Source organism: Zootoca vivipara, chromosome 14 (genome assembly GCF_965207765.1).
Source record: "Zootoca vivipara chromosome 14, rZooViv2.hap1.1, whole genome shotgun sequence".
In the NCBI taxonomy this organism is placed as follows: Eukaryota; Metazoa; Chordata; class Lepidosauria; order Squamata; family Lacertidae; genus Zootoca; species Zootoca vivipara.
Genome location: NC_142597.1, coordinates 26,542,703 through 26,554,711, shown reverse-complemented (window position 1 = coordinate 26,554,711; position 12,009 = coordinate 26,542,703). Strand labels below are relative to the sequence as shown.

The 12,009-nt window shown below is 42.7% G+C and overlaps 1 protein-coding gene across 7 annotated transcripts in view; it reads right to left on the bottom strand.

Moving 5' to 3' along the window:
- Positions 1-12,009, bottom strand: part of OPCML (opioid binding protein/cell adhesion molecule like) — a 775,348-nt gene that overhangs the window by 81,199 nt on the left and 682,140 nt on the right. The window lies entirely within an intron of this gene.

The following is a 12,009-nucleotide window of genomic DNA, read 5'->3' as shown; positions in this document are numbered from 1 at the left end:
AATGGCCAGTAGCCAGGGATTATGGGAGTTGGAGTACAGAAACAACTGGAAGATCCACCAGAGATCCAGAATGCTAATGATTAGGTGCAGGGTAGAGAGGTGAGGAATGGGAATCAATGCAAAAGCTCAAACTTCATTTGTTTGGATAGAAGTATTTAGCACAGAGGGTTTTTTTCCAATTTTTTGCAGTGGTGGGTGTGAAGATTGGGTTACACAAAGATTGGTGGATGATCAAGGAAATTATAATTATTGTGTGCTTAAATATGCTTCAGCATCCTGGTTATATTCTTGGGGCACAATGTCCATGGGAATTGTACTATTTTTAAAAAAATTAAAAAATAAAGTAGGAGGGTGTCTGAAGGACAGGAGGGAAGGTGGGTCTACAGCAGGCATCCCCAAACTTTGTCCCTCCAGATGTTTTGGACTACAATTCCCATCATCCATGACCACAGGTCCTGTTAGCTAGGGATCATGGGAGTTGTAGGTCAAATCATCTGGAGGGCCGCAGTTTGGGGGTGCCTGGTCTACAGTCACCTCCAGAGTCCAGACTGTCATTATTCTGTAGGAGGTGTTGCAAAATAAAAGTAGATTAAAGTGCTTCGTAAGCTCATGTTGAAAGGTAGGATGAAAAATGTTTTAAAAATTAATTGTTCTCAACAGCTACCTAATATCCCTCCATTTTTATTTTTTAGGTGAGGGAGAGAAATGGGTTGATATCATAGCTGCCAAGTTTTCCCTTTTCTCGCGAGGAAGCCTATTCAGCATAAGGGATAACTTGGCAGCTATGGTTGATATATGGGGGGGAGGGGTGTTTAGCCCAGTCTGAGACCTTGCCTGATTTTAATTAGTGTAACCTAATTGCAAAAAATAAATGAAACCAACCCTTAATTTTAAAAATCCCTGATCAGAAATTACGGAGGAGTAGTCCATTGGAAGAAACTGTTCCTAAACCTGAGCGATTCCACGAACACACACACACACACACACACACACACACACACACACCCAAACAAGCACCACTGCTTTGAAGAAGGCACTCAGGGGCTGAAGAGCTTTCCTGATGCATCTGCTACCTTTAGAAGCGGCTGCAAAAACTAATTGCTTCAGTCCCCACCACCACCTCCCCCTTAGGAATGAATGGGAGGGAAAAGAAGAGGAAAAATCTTTTTCAGAACATCTTAAATTCAGGGAGTGACACAGCAGAGAATAAATTGGAGAAGGTGTGATGCAGCTGCACAACCCAAAATATCTCTTGGTAAAGGCTGATGAGTAAGATCTGGAAGAAGAAACAGGACACACCGGGGGGGGGGGACTTTCTATCCAATTAGGTTTAACTTGTGAAAGTTCTTCTTCAATTAAGAACAGCCAGTGGTTTAGGTAAGGTTCATCAATTGGTAGACCCTGAGCCTAATTCAGTCCCTTGAGTAATGCACACCACACATTTAAAGCACAAGGTCCGTGGAGTACTTAAACTGAAGCGTACTTAACCTGAAGCAAACTTTCCCATCGAAAGTAATGGAAAGTGGATTAATCCGTTCCAGACAGGTCCATGGAGTACTCAACCTGAAGTGTACTTAACCCGAAGTATGAGTGTAATTGGTTCTGGAAGTCTGTACTTAAACTGAAGCGTACTTAACCTGAAGCAAACTTCCCCATTGAAAGTAATGGAAAGTGAATTAATCCATTCCAGATGGGTCCGCGGTGTTTGTAAACTAAGGTGGTTGTAAACCGAGGCAGTTGTAAACCGAGGTATGACTGCACTATGATACCACTTCAAAGAGTTTGCCTAGGACAGCGTTTCTCAACCGCTGTTCCGCGGCACACTAGTGTGCCGCGAGACGCTGGCTGGTATGCCGCGACGTGCGGCGACAAGAAGGGCGATTTGCATTGTCACGTGCCTGGCGGCCGCCAATAGTCAGCATTGACCCGCCGGAAAGCAATATTTCTCCTCCTCTTTCCCAAAGCTCAGTGCAAACGAGCCTGGCGGCCGCCAATACACATCACTGACCCGCCGAAAAGCAATATTTGGCAAGTGTTTCTTACAGTCATAATTATAATATAGGGCGGCACAGAGTTAATTTTTTAAACTTTTTTAATGGTGGTGTGCCTCGTGATTTTTTTCACGGAACAAGTGTGCCATGGCCCAAAAAAGGTTGAGAAACACTGGCCTAGGGTACTGAGAGTTGTCAAGGGATCCCCTATTCCCTTCACAGAGCGGCAGAGTTCCCTAGCAAGAGGGAGTGATTGCTAAACCGCTCTGGCTGGGGAATACAGTGGTACCTTGGTTCTCAAACTTAATCTGTTCCAGAAGTCCATTCCAAAACCAAAGCGTTCCAGAACCAAGGCACACTTTCCCATAGAAAGCAACACTAAAGGGATTAATCTGTTCCTGACTTTTAATAACAACCCCTAAAACAGCAATTTAACATGAATTTTACTATTGAACAAGACCACTGATCCATAAAATGAAAGCAATAATCAATGTACTGAACTATAAAATAAATAAGACAGTATTGTAGATGATAAATATCAGAATTATTTCCCCCCCTTACTTGCATTAATGATAGTAATTGTTTTGATGGGGGGGGCTTTATCCATCTCCACGGTCACATAATCATTCAATCAATCAGTAGCTGAACTGGGTTCCACACAGCCACAAAAACAAATTAACCAGAAAAAGCCTCAAAAACAAAAATGCAAAATAAATAGCAAAAACAAAAGCACTAAACTTAATCTGTTCCAGAAGTTTGCTTGACTTTTATGTTGGAGGAAGTAACTTTGCAGGAAAGGGGGGGAAAGAGTATATTAGACAGCATTATACACAAAAATGCACACATTAGGGAAATGTGCGCTAAAATGTTGATGGATTTTCAAGAGCACTTAAAAAAATACCCACGAACTGATGTGGAAATGTGGATTGGGTGGGAGGGGGGGGGATGAGAAACTGAGAGATTGACAAGACGTTGCCCGTCCATACATGAAACAGCTTTCTCCCAGTCCATCTGACTGCACAAGACTGTTGTTTGCATTATGTGGGAGTGATTCTTGGAGCAAAATATGTGGGGCTATCAAATCCCACCCCCCCACCCCGGAAGTCCTGCAGCTTCATTCTAGATGTGTGTGTGTGTGTGTGTGTGTGTGTGTGTGTGTGTGTGTGTGTGTGTGTAGAGAGAGAGAGAGAGAGAGAAGGCAGAGCAATTATATAAGGAGCTTTTGCATCCAGAATCCTATCCGGAATTCCCATGCCTCAGCACCCAAGCAGCTGCTTACTGTGCAGCTCTGAATTAGTCACTTCTCTCCACGGAGCCTTGTTTCTCCATCTGCTAAATGCAGACAATAATATTTTCCGATCTCCCTGGAGAGGCTGCAAACCTGAATTTGCTAATGTTTGTCAAGATGACTTGGGTTTATTAAGACTCAATAAAGTATCCTTTTAGAGAGGTTGTACAATTTCCAGTCCCAGCAGGGAGCCTAAGTGGAAATGCAAAAAAAGAAAGAGAGAGAAATAGAAAAGGGAGTGGGGTGAGGAAGGAAGGAAGGAAGGAAGGAAGGAAGGAAGGAAGGAAGGAAGGAAGGAAGGAAGGAAGGAAGGAAGGAAAAGAAGCCAGAAAATAACTTTCTTCAAACCACATCAAAATGATTGTTACTGATCACACTTTATATCGCCCTTCCTCCAAAAAGCTTAGGATCGTGTACTAGTTCTGCTTCGGCATTTTATCTTCATAATGCCGAAGTTAGGTTAGGCTAACACAGAGAAAGACAGACAGACAAAATGAGAGGGAGGGAGAGGGAGAGCGTGAATGTCGTGTGTGTTCCGTGACCAGAATCAGCCAGCGAGGCTAAGTGGGGATCTTGAACCCGGGTCTCTCTGCTTCTAATCCAGCACTCTAACTACTTCTGCCACACTGGCTCTAAAGATCCCTGCAGTGTGGTGGCAATTTCCCCCAAGGCACATTTAAACCTGCTTTGTGGTACAATAGCTTTGGAATCAATTAAGATTAGGTGGGTGGGGTGGAGTCAGTTTTATTAGCAACCTCCCCCCCCCCCCAAACAATGAAAAAGCCACATATGAGAGATTAGCTGAGTTAGGGAAGAGTCAGGAACAAGGGCCCCCCCCCCATTTTCCTGTGTTTTTCTGCCATGAATATAACACAAGCTATGGAAGCAGTTGCTGTGGTTGGCATGGGGTTATATATATATTCCTTAAAACATTTACCAGAAGCCAAGATGCCTTTGAAAAAAATCTTTAGGCTTATATAAATATGTATTTAGGATCAACTAAATACATACCAGGGATTTCTACTATCTGAAAGATGTCTTGCTTCAGTGACTGCAGAGGTAAAGAAAGAAGACGGCTGTTATACATATTTCTGATGTATTATGCTTTCCGACTCGTATTCTTCTAAGTGCTGAGCATGTGCTATGTGCTTTTACAGTGCAAGCAAAGGATGGCTTCATGTGGCAGCCCACAGACAGATCCACTTCCCCAGATCAAATTTATTTGTCTTCTCAATGGCCCTACCAAATTTTAATCAGGGTGCAGGGAAATATTTGCTCAGAGAGGTGACTTGCAATGATTATTATTTTTTTAAAAAAAGTGTTTCAAGGTGTAAGGAACGGGCATTATAATTTTATTTTTATAAACGTTTTGTGGCTGCTGAGTTCTGCTGACTTGATGCAAATGAATAGTAGCTTGCAATTTTAATGCTGCTACAATAGTGCAGCTTTTTATCGGTAGTGTGTTGAATTACTAGGAGCTGTGTATTACATTGATGTTTGCCATTGTTTGTTCTGTGAATGTCAGTTTTGACTATTTGTTCATTTCGGAAACGTACTTGATTGATATTGAATGTTGCTGCATTTATAGCAGTTGAGTTCAGTAGTTGCAAAACAAAACAGGTACAAAAACAAATCTGACTCCACTTGATATTCCATACTTCTTCCTTCCCTCACCCATTTTGGGTGTAATAACTATTAAACATTTGAATGTACAGAATTTTTAATGGAAACACTACGCATGTGCTTAGTCCTGTGCTATGGTGGCAACTTTATTTCAGAGTCCACCCACTCGTGAAGAAGTCAATTTGTAAGGCTGGATATACTGTTGGCCACAGGATTACTGACAGCAGAACAGAGCAGCCCTCTAACATTCAGAAGTTGGCCATTCCTAGAGTACAATAATACAAATTGTATAATTTTTTTTATAATAATATAAATTGTAGAACTAGAAAGGATCCCAAGGGTCATCTAGTCCAACTTCCTGTAATACAGGAATCTCAACTAAAGCATCCCTTACAGATACTGTAGCTATTCAACCTCTTCTTACAAACCTCAGAGTCCACCACCTCCCAAGAGAGTCCATTTCATTGCCAAACAGTTCTAACTGTCAAAAAGTTCTTCCTGTTGTTTAGCGGCAATCCCCTTTCTTGTAATCTGAATCCATTGGCTTTGGTCCTATTATCCAGAAAAGGAGTAAACTAGCTTGTTCCATCTTCCATGTGACAGTCCCTTAGATATTTGAAAATGACTATTATATTTCCTCTCAGTCTCCTCTTTGCCAGGCTAAACATAACCAGTTCCTTCAACTGTTCCTCATAAGGCTTGGTTTCCAGATCCTTGAAAATCTTCCAGATCCTTGAAAATCAATCAGGTGAATAACTCTGAGAGGCCACACTGGGGTAAGTAGGCCAATGACCCAACTTTGATCTTTGATTTTTTAAGAATCTTTTATTAAGTCTCAATATCATGATTTGGGTAATTTAGATTCAAATCATTTTATCCCAATAACTTAAAATCCCAACAGTCATGAAAAGCGTGTATTAAGAGATATCACTGAAGCAGAAAGGAATACAAAAGGGTTTATCGCACTTGTACTTTGAAAGAAAGATTAGCATTGGAACAGCAAGGTAATAATCTCAATATTTTGTTAAAGCCCACTCATAGTGATTTTGAAAGCCTTTCCACCTTAGCCCTGCTCTCAGTGTCGAAACCATTTTCACCAAAGGGAGAGGAGAGACCATGTTCACACCATCAACAAAGTCTGAAAGTGCATATAAACATGTAACAGAAATTCCACAGCCCTCATGTTCATATTAAGTCAAGCGTCTTCCCAATGTTATTGTTACAATGCCTATTAATTGCAGGTGGTGGTCTTGAATGGTGACTATAAAATTGGACATGATGCAAAATTCAGTTTGGAAATCTTGTAATCAGTAAATACTGTATATTGATGTGTTAAGACTGAAAGCAAGGTTGGGTAATATGACGTTGTTGGACTACAATCCCTATCATACCTGACCACTGGCTGATGAGAGCTGGAGTCCAACAACACTGGCAGAGGTGATTTCAGAACCACTGGCAATAATCTTTGAAAATTCCTGGAGAACAGGCGAAGTTCCAGCAGACTGGAGGAGGGCAAATGTTGTCCCTATTTTCAAAAAGGGGAAAAGAGAGGACCCAAACAATTACCGCCCAGTCAGCCTGACATCAATACCAGGAAAGATTCTAGAGCAGATCATTAAGCAAACAGTCTGTGAGCACCTAGAAAGAAACTCTGTGATCACTAAAAGTCAGCATGGGTTCCTGAAAAATAAGTCATGTCAGACTAATCTGATCTCATTTTTTGACAGAATTACAAGCCTGGTAGATGAAGGGAACGCTGTGGATGTAGCCTATCTTGATTTCAGCAAGGCCTTTGACAAGGTGCCCCATGATATTCTTGTAAAGAAGCTGGTAAAATGTGGGCTAGACAATGCTACCATTCAGTGGATTTGTAGCTGGATTACTGACCGAACCCAAAGGGTGCTCATCAATGGCTCCTCCTCATCCTGGAGAGTAGTGACTAGTGGGGTGCCACAGGGTTCTGTCTTGGGCCCAGTCTTGTTCAACATCTTTATCAATGACTTGGATGATGGGCTTGAGGGAATCCTGAGCAAGTTTGCAGATGACACCAAGTTGGGAGGGGTGGCTAACACCCCAGAGGACAGGATCACACTTCAGAATGACCTTAACAGATTAGACAACTGGGCCAAAGCAAACAAGATGAATTTTAACAAGGAGAAATGTAAAGTGCTACACTTGGGCAAAAAAAATGAAAGGCACAGATACAGGATGGGAGACACCTGGCTTGAGAGCAGTACATGTGAAAAGGATCTAGGAGTTTTGGTTGACCACAAACTTGACATGAGTCAGCAGTGTGATGCAGCAGCTAAAAAAGCCAATGCAATTCTGGGCTGCATCAATAGGAGTATAGCATCTAGATCAAGGGAAGTAATAGTACCACTGTATTCTGCTCTGGTCAGACCTCACCTGGAGTATTGTGTCCAGTTCTGGGCACCACAGTTCAAGAAGGATACTGATAAGCTGGAACGTGTCCAGAAGAGGGCAACCAAAATGGTCAAAGGCCTGGAAACGATGCCTTATGAGGAACGGCTTAGGGAGCTGGGTATGTTTAGCCTGGAGAAGAGAAGGTTAAGGGGTGATATGATAACCATGTTCAAATATATAAAAGGATGTCATATAAAGGAGGGAGAAAGGTTGTTTTCTGCTGCTCCAGAGAAGCGGACACGGAGCAACGGATTCAAACTACAAGAAAGAAAATTCCACCTAAACATTAGGAAGAACTTCCTGACAGTAAGAGCTGTTCGGCAGTGGAATTTGCTGCCAAGGAGTGTGGTGGAGTCTCCTTCTTTGGAGGTCTTTAAGCAGAGGCTTGACAGCCATCTGTCAGGAATGCTTTGATGGTGTTTCCTGCTTGGCAGGGGGTTGGACTGGATGGCCCTTGTGGTCTCTTCCAACTCTATGATTCTATGATTCTATGATTCTATGATTCTAACATTGTGAGGTCTGCAGGTTCTTCATCCCAGATTTAAAGGTGGGTATATATTTCCCTGGTTTTGGAAAAACCACTGCCTTGCCACTATTTTGTGTGTGGCTCTGGTTGGTGGACCTTGGGCTTTAAGTGAAACAAAATTAGCTGTTGGTTTGCTACCGGCCTAAGTTGAAGGGGCTAGTTTTCATGTAGCTTGGGACATCATCTTTTATCGTCTGATATACCTAATTGACACCTAATTATATACCTTATAGACACTGTGCTCTGGCAGCTGTGGTCCTCCTGCAGATGCCATCTTTGGCCAGGGTGCAGCCTGACCTATTTTCCATTGTATAAGAACAAGCATGAAGGAGGCCTCCCAGCCTGTTCACAGGTCCTTATATGATCAGTGAAAACAGTTGGTTCTGGCAAGTATTAACCGCTCTCAGTCTTAACCTGATAACTGTCATTTGTCCAGATTTTTATTTGTCTGAATTAGTTTTAAGATGTATTTTAATTAATTGATTCCTGTTTTTATGTCTACTGTGTTATTCATATGAAGTTAACTGCTCTGAGCCCGGCTCCAGCCGGGGAGGGTGGGGTACAAATAATTTATCATCATCATCAGAAGGTCCATTCTGCCCTTTGGAGCTACTCTTCAGTGGTCACCATCTTTTTGTCACCTACTTAATACTTTCCTTTTCCAACAAGCCTTTTAGGAAAAGATCTTTACCAGTCTGCATCTGCAGTGGAATTGCTTTTAGATGTTTTATCATTTGTGTGTAAATCCTGCAAGCCTGATGTCTGCCCAGGCCTGTTCTCTGGCTCCATATTGAATTCAAGAGGGTGCTGGGCAAGCCTGTCTGATCTCATCACCATCCCATATGAAATGAGGGAGCATCCCACATCCTTTTCTGCAGCTGTGCATTGCAGAGAACATGGGGGTAAGCAAAGACGCAGCCTTTTCAGGCAGCTTGTATGACATTACTGATACTGTAGTTCCGTGGAGGCAATACATTACTACTAGGGAAGGGAGAAATCCAATTTCAGTTTGTCTTTAAAAGCAAATATATCTCAGCCACAGTTTCTGATACAATACAAGAGTTAAAACTCGTTTGTCATTCAAAAAATTGCTGTTCTCTGAATTTTGCAATACAGTTCTCCAGCCAAGTAATATGCAGAAAAGTGCATGTACGGGAGGAAAAAAAAGTGTGCATAAAAATGGATGAGTTGGTGCAAACAACATGCAAAAAACGCATCATGTTAAGGAAAGTTGCTTTGCAAAAATGTGTATATTGGGCAGAATTGTATACAAACATGTATATAGTTAGGAGAAGTACATACCAGAATGTTGGTGGATTTTCACGAGGACTTAAAATAACACACCAAAAAAATGATGTGGAAATGTGGAAAGGTTGGAAAAATGAGAAATGGAGTGAAAACGAAATGGACAGATTTGCCTGCTTCCATTTGCTACACAGAATGACGATGGTGGCTAACCTCACAAGAAGGATCAGTCATGTGTCAGGCATGAAATATGCCTCTTCTGTTCCAATTGCTGACAAAGGGTTAACTGTATCAAGTAAGATTATATACCAAGAAAAATTGAACCCAGACAAAGCTTTCGAAAACACTGCAGCACTGCACAGGGGTGGGTGGGTAGGGCAAAGGGGTGAGCCTTTGACCCAATTTGCAGAAGGCAAAGAGTCTCTAATCTTCAGTGTCTCTCCACAGAGTGCCTTGGGACAGAAGCAGCCAGAGACACAGACATGATGCATTGTTGTTGTTATAAAAGCGAGCTCCTCGCTTTGAGCATGTTTCCAAAGATAATCCATTTCTTTCTCTGGCTATCGAAGAAACAAGGAGCTCCTTCCCGAAAGCAGGTTTTTTCCTCTTCAAGGTAGCTGTCGCTTTTGTTTACTTAAGCACTTTTTATGCAAAGACTTTGTAAAGCTCCTTTGCAATCGTGACACTGAAGAATAACCCTCGGAAGCTGGGAAAGTGCTGGAGTGAACCGTGACTTTCCATGCCTAAACAACATGCACCCCCCTTTTTTAATTGAAAAAAAGCTTCTAGCAAATGGTCAGAGCCATATCCATGGGTGTATGGATAGTGTAGTTATATAGTTTAGTCACTAGGTGGCAGTGGACATAACTGTATCTGGATGGAGTCATGAGTTTTCTGTTTGTGTTCTAGACTTGTTTAAAAAACACAATGGCTGCATGCACACCACAGTTTATTCCCGTTGTTGTTGTTGTTGTTGTTGTTGTTGTTGTTGTTGTTGTTTTTGCAGTGCTTCCCTAACTGTTAAACTTCACATTAAATGTGTGCTTTCACAGTTTGGGAAACTCAGGAGAATATTGCAAAAACTCAGTGCAATTTCTGTGTTACTTGCTTCCAGAATAATAATAATAATAAATAATTTGTAAATAACATTGAAATAAATAAAACACCAGGGCTGCTATCCTTTCCTCAAGTGATTTTGCTTAGCCGAAACTATGATGATGCCTCTTACAAGCTGGATTTTGCTTCACAAAATAAAATACAAGATAAAACACAGTAAATGATTAAACCAAAACAACTCCCTCCCTCCTACAGATGCATTTAAAAGGCTGTAGAATATTGATCAGACAAAGGCCTGGTTCGAGATGAATGTTTTCACCAGATGCCTAAAAATATATCATGAAGGCGCTAGGCAAACCTCCCTAGGGAGAGCTTTCCACAAACGGAGCCACTACAGAAAAGGCTCAGGCCTCACGTGGAGGAGGCACACAAAGAAGGACCTCACAAAGGGTCTCATGCATGTTGCTACAGCCACTTTCGCGACTTCTCTCTCCCACCATCATTGGCATGCACCCCGTCCAATATGTTTTGCACAAGAGAATGTCACCCCTGTTCCACTATTCCCTTCCTTCCTCTCCAGATCTGCTTCATGACTCTCTCAACCATTAGTCTCACCATGAGCCTTGAAGAGAAAATAAACCCCAAGGAGAGCTTCCACATTACTTTAGAGCAGGCATCGCCAAACTGCGGCCCTCTAGATGTTTTGGCCTACAACTCCCATGATTCCTAGCTAAGAGGACCAGTGGTCTGGGATGATGGCAATTGTAGTCCAAAACATCTGGAGGGCCGAAGTCTGGGGGTGTCTGCTTTAGAGCATCTTAAGCCCTGCCCTGTACACAACGGTAACTGTACTAAGAATATTGAAGACATGTTTTGCAGTCCACTGCCATTTTGTCACAAGGCACATCTATCCCAATGACTGTTTGGGATAGCAAAGAAAGAAGATATACCTGGTAGTGGAGGCAGTGGCCAGTTTGCATAACCTATGAACTGTTCATCATACAGGGACAACTCGCTTTCAGACCAAACAAGAGCAAAACCAGAGAGATGCTCATGTCACCAAAGGAAATTGCCAGTGGCTCTTGACTTTGCAGATAGCACCTAATGCTTAACAGCTTAACCCTGGTTCTCTCTTTGTGACTTGCATGCCAAGGCACCCGAGCCACAAAGTTCCCAGGAGAAAAATAAATGACACTGACACGGAATATTTGGTTTATGAGTTCAAATAGGCCACAACTTGATTGGTTACAGATGTGAGCAGTTTGGCTTAGGCATTGGGGTGAAGCCAGGCTATATCTTCACTCATGCCTGTCTGCAGGGGGTCCACAGAAGGGTAAACCACTGATAGGGGGTTCCCTATAACTTATGTCAGATAGTGGCACCCCGAGGGGTCCCCGTAAGGGCTGTGACATAGCCCTAGCCCACATCCAGGCTTCAGACAGTATTCACACTCCAGATCCCTTTAGCAGGATACCATTACTGAGGAGGGGCAAGCAAGGCAACAACCTCCCCTCCAACCAGACAAAGGCTTACCCAGTGCCTAACCATACAAAAGTTGTGACGAGTTCTACGAGGTAGGCGAAAACCAAATGGTTGGTGCCAATTTACCCGGCCCCAACAACATGGCAACCGACAATTGTCATAGGAATATCATATCAGAGCAAAGCATGAAAAAAGGATCACCTACCGGTGATCTGATGAAGAAGCAAGGAAGAGGGCGCAGGCTGGCCAGAAATTAAATGGTCCGTGGCCACACCCACCCTGGTCACAGATTGGCTGGGACTGTCCCCAGCACAGATGATGCGGCAGGCTGTGATGCGGGGGGGGGGGAGAGGGGAGACAGTGTACCTCCCCCC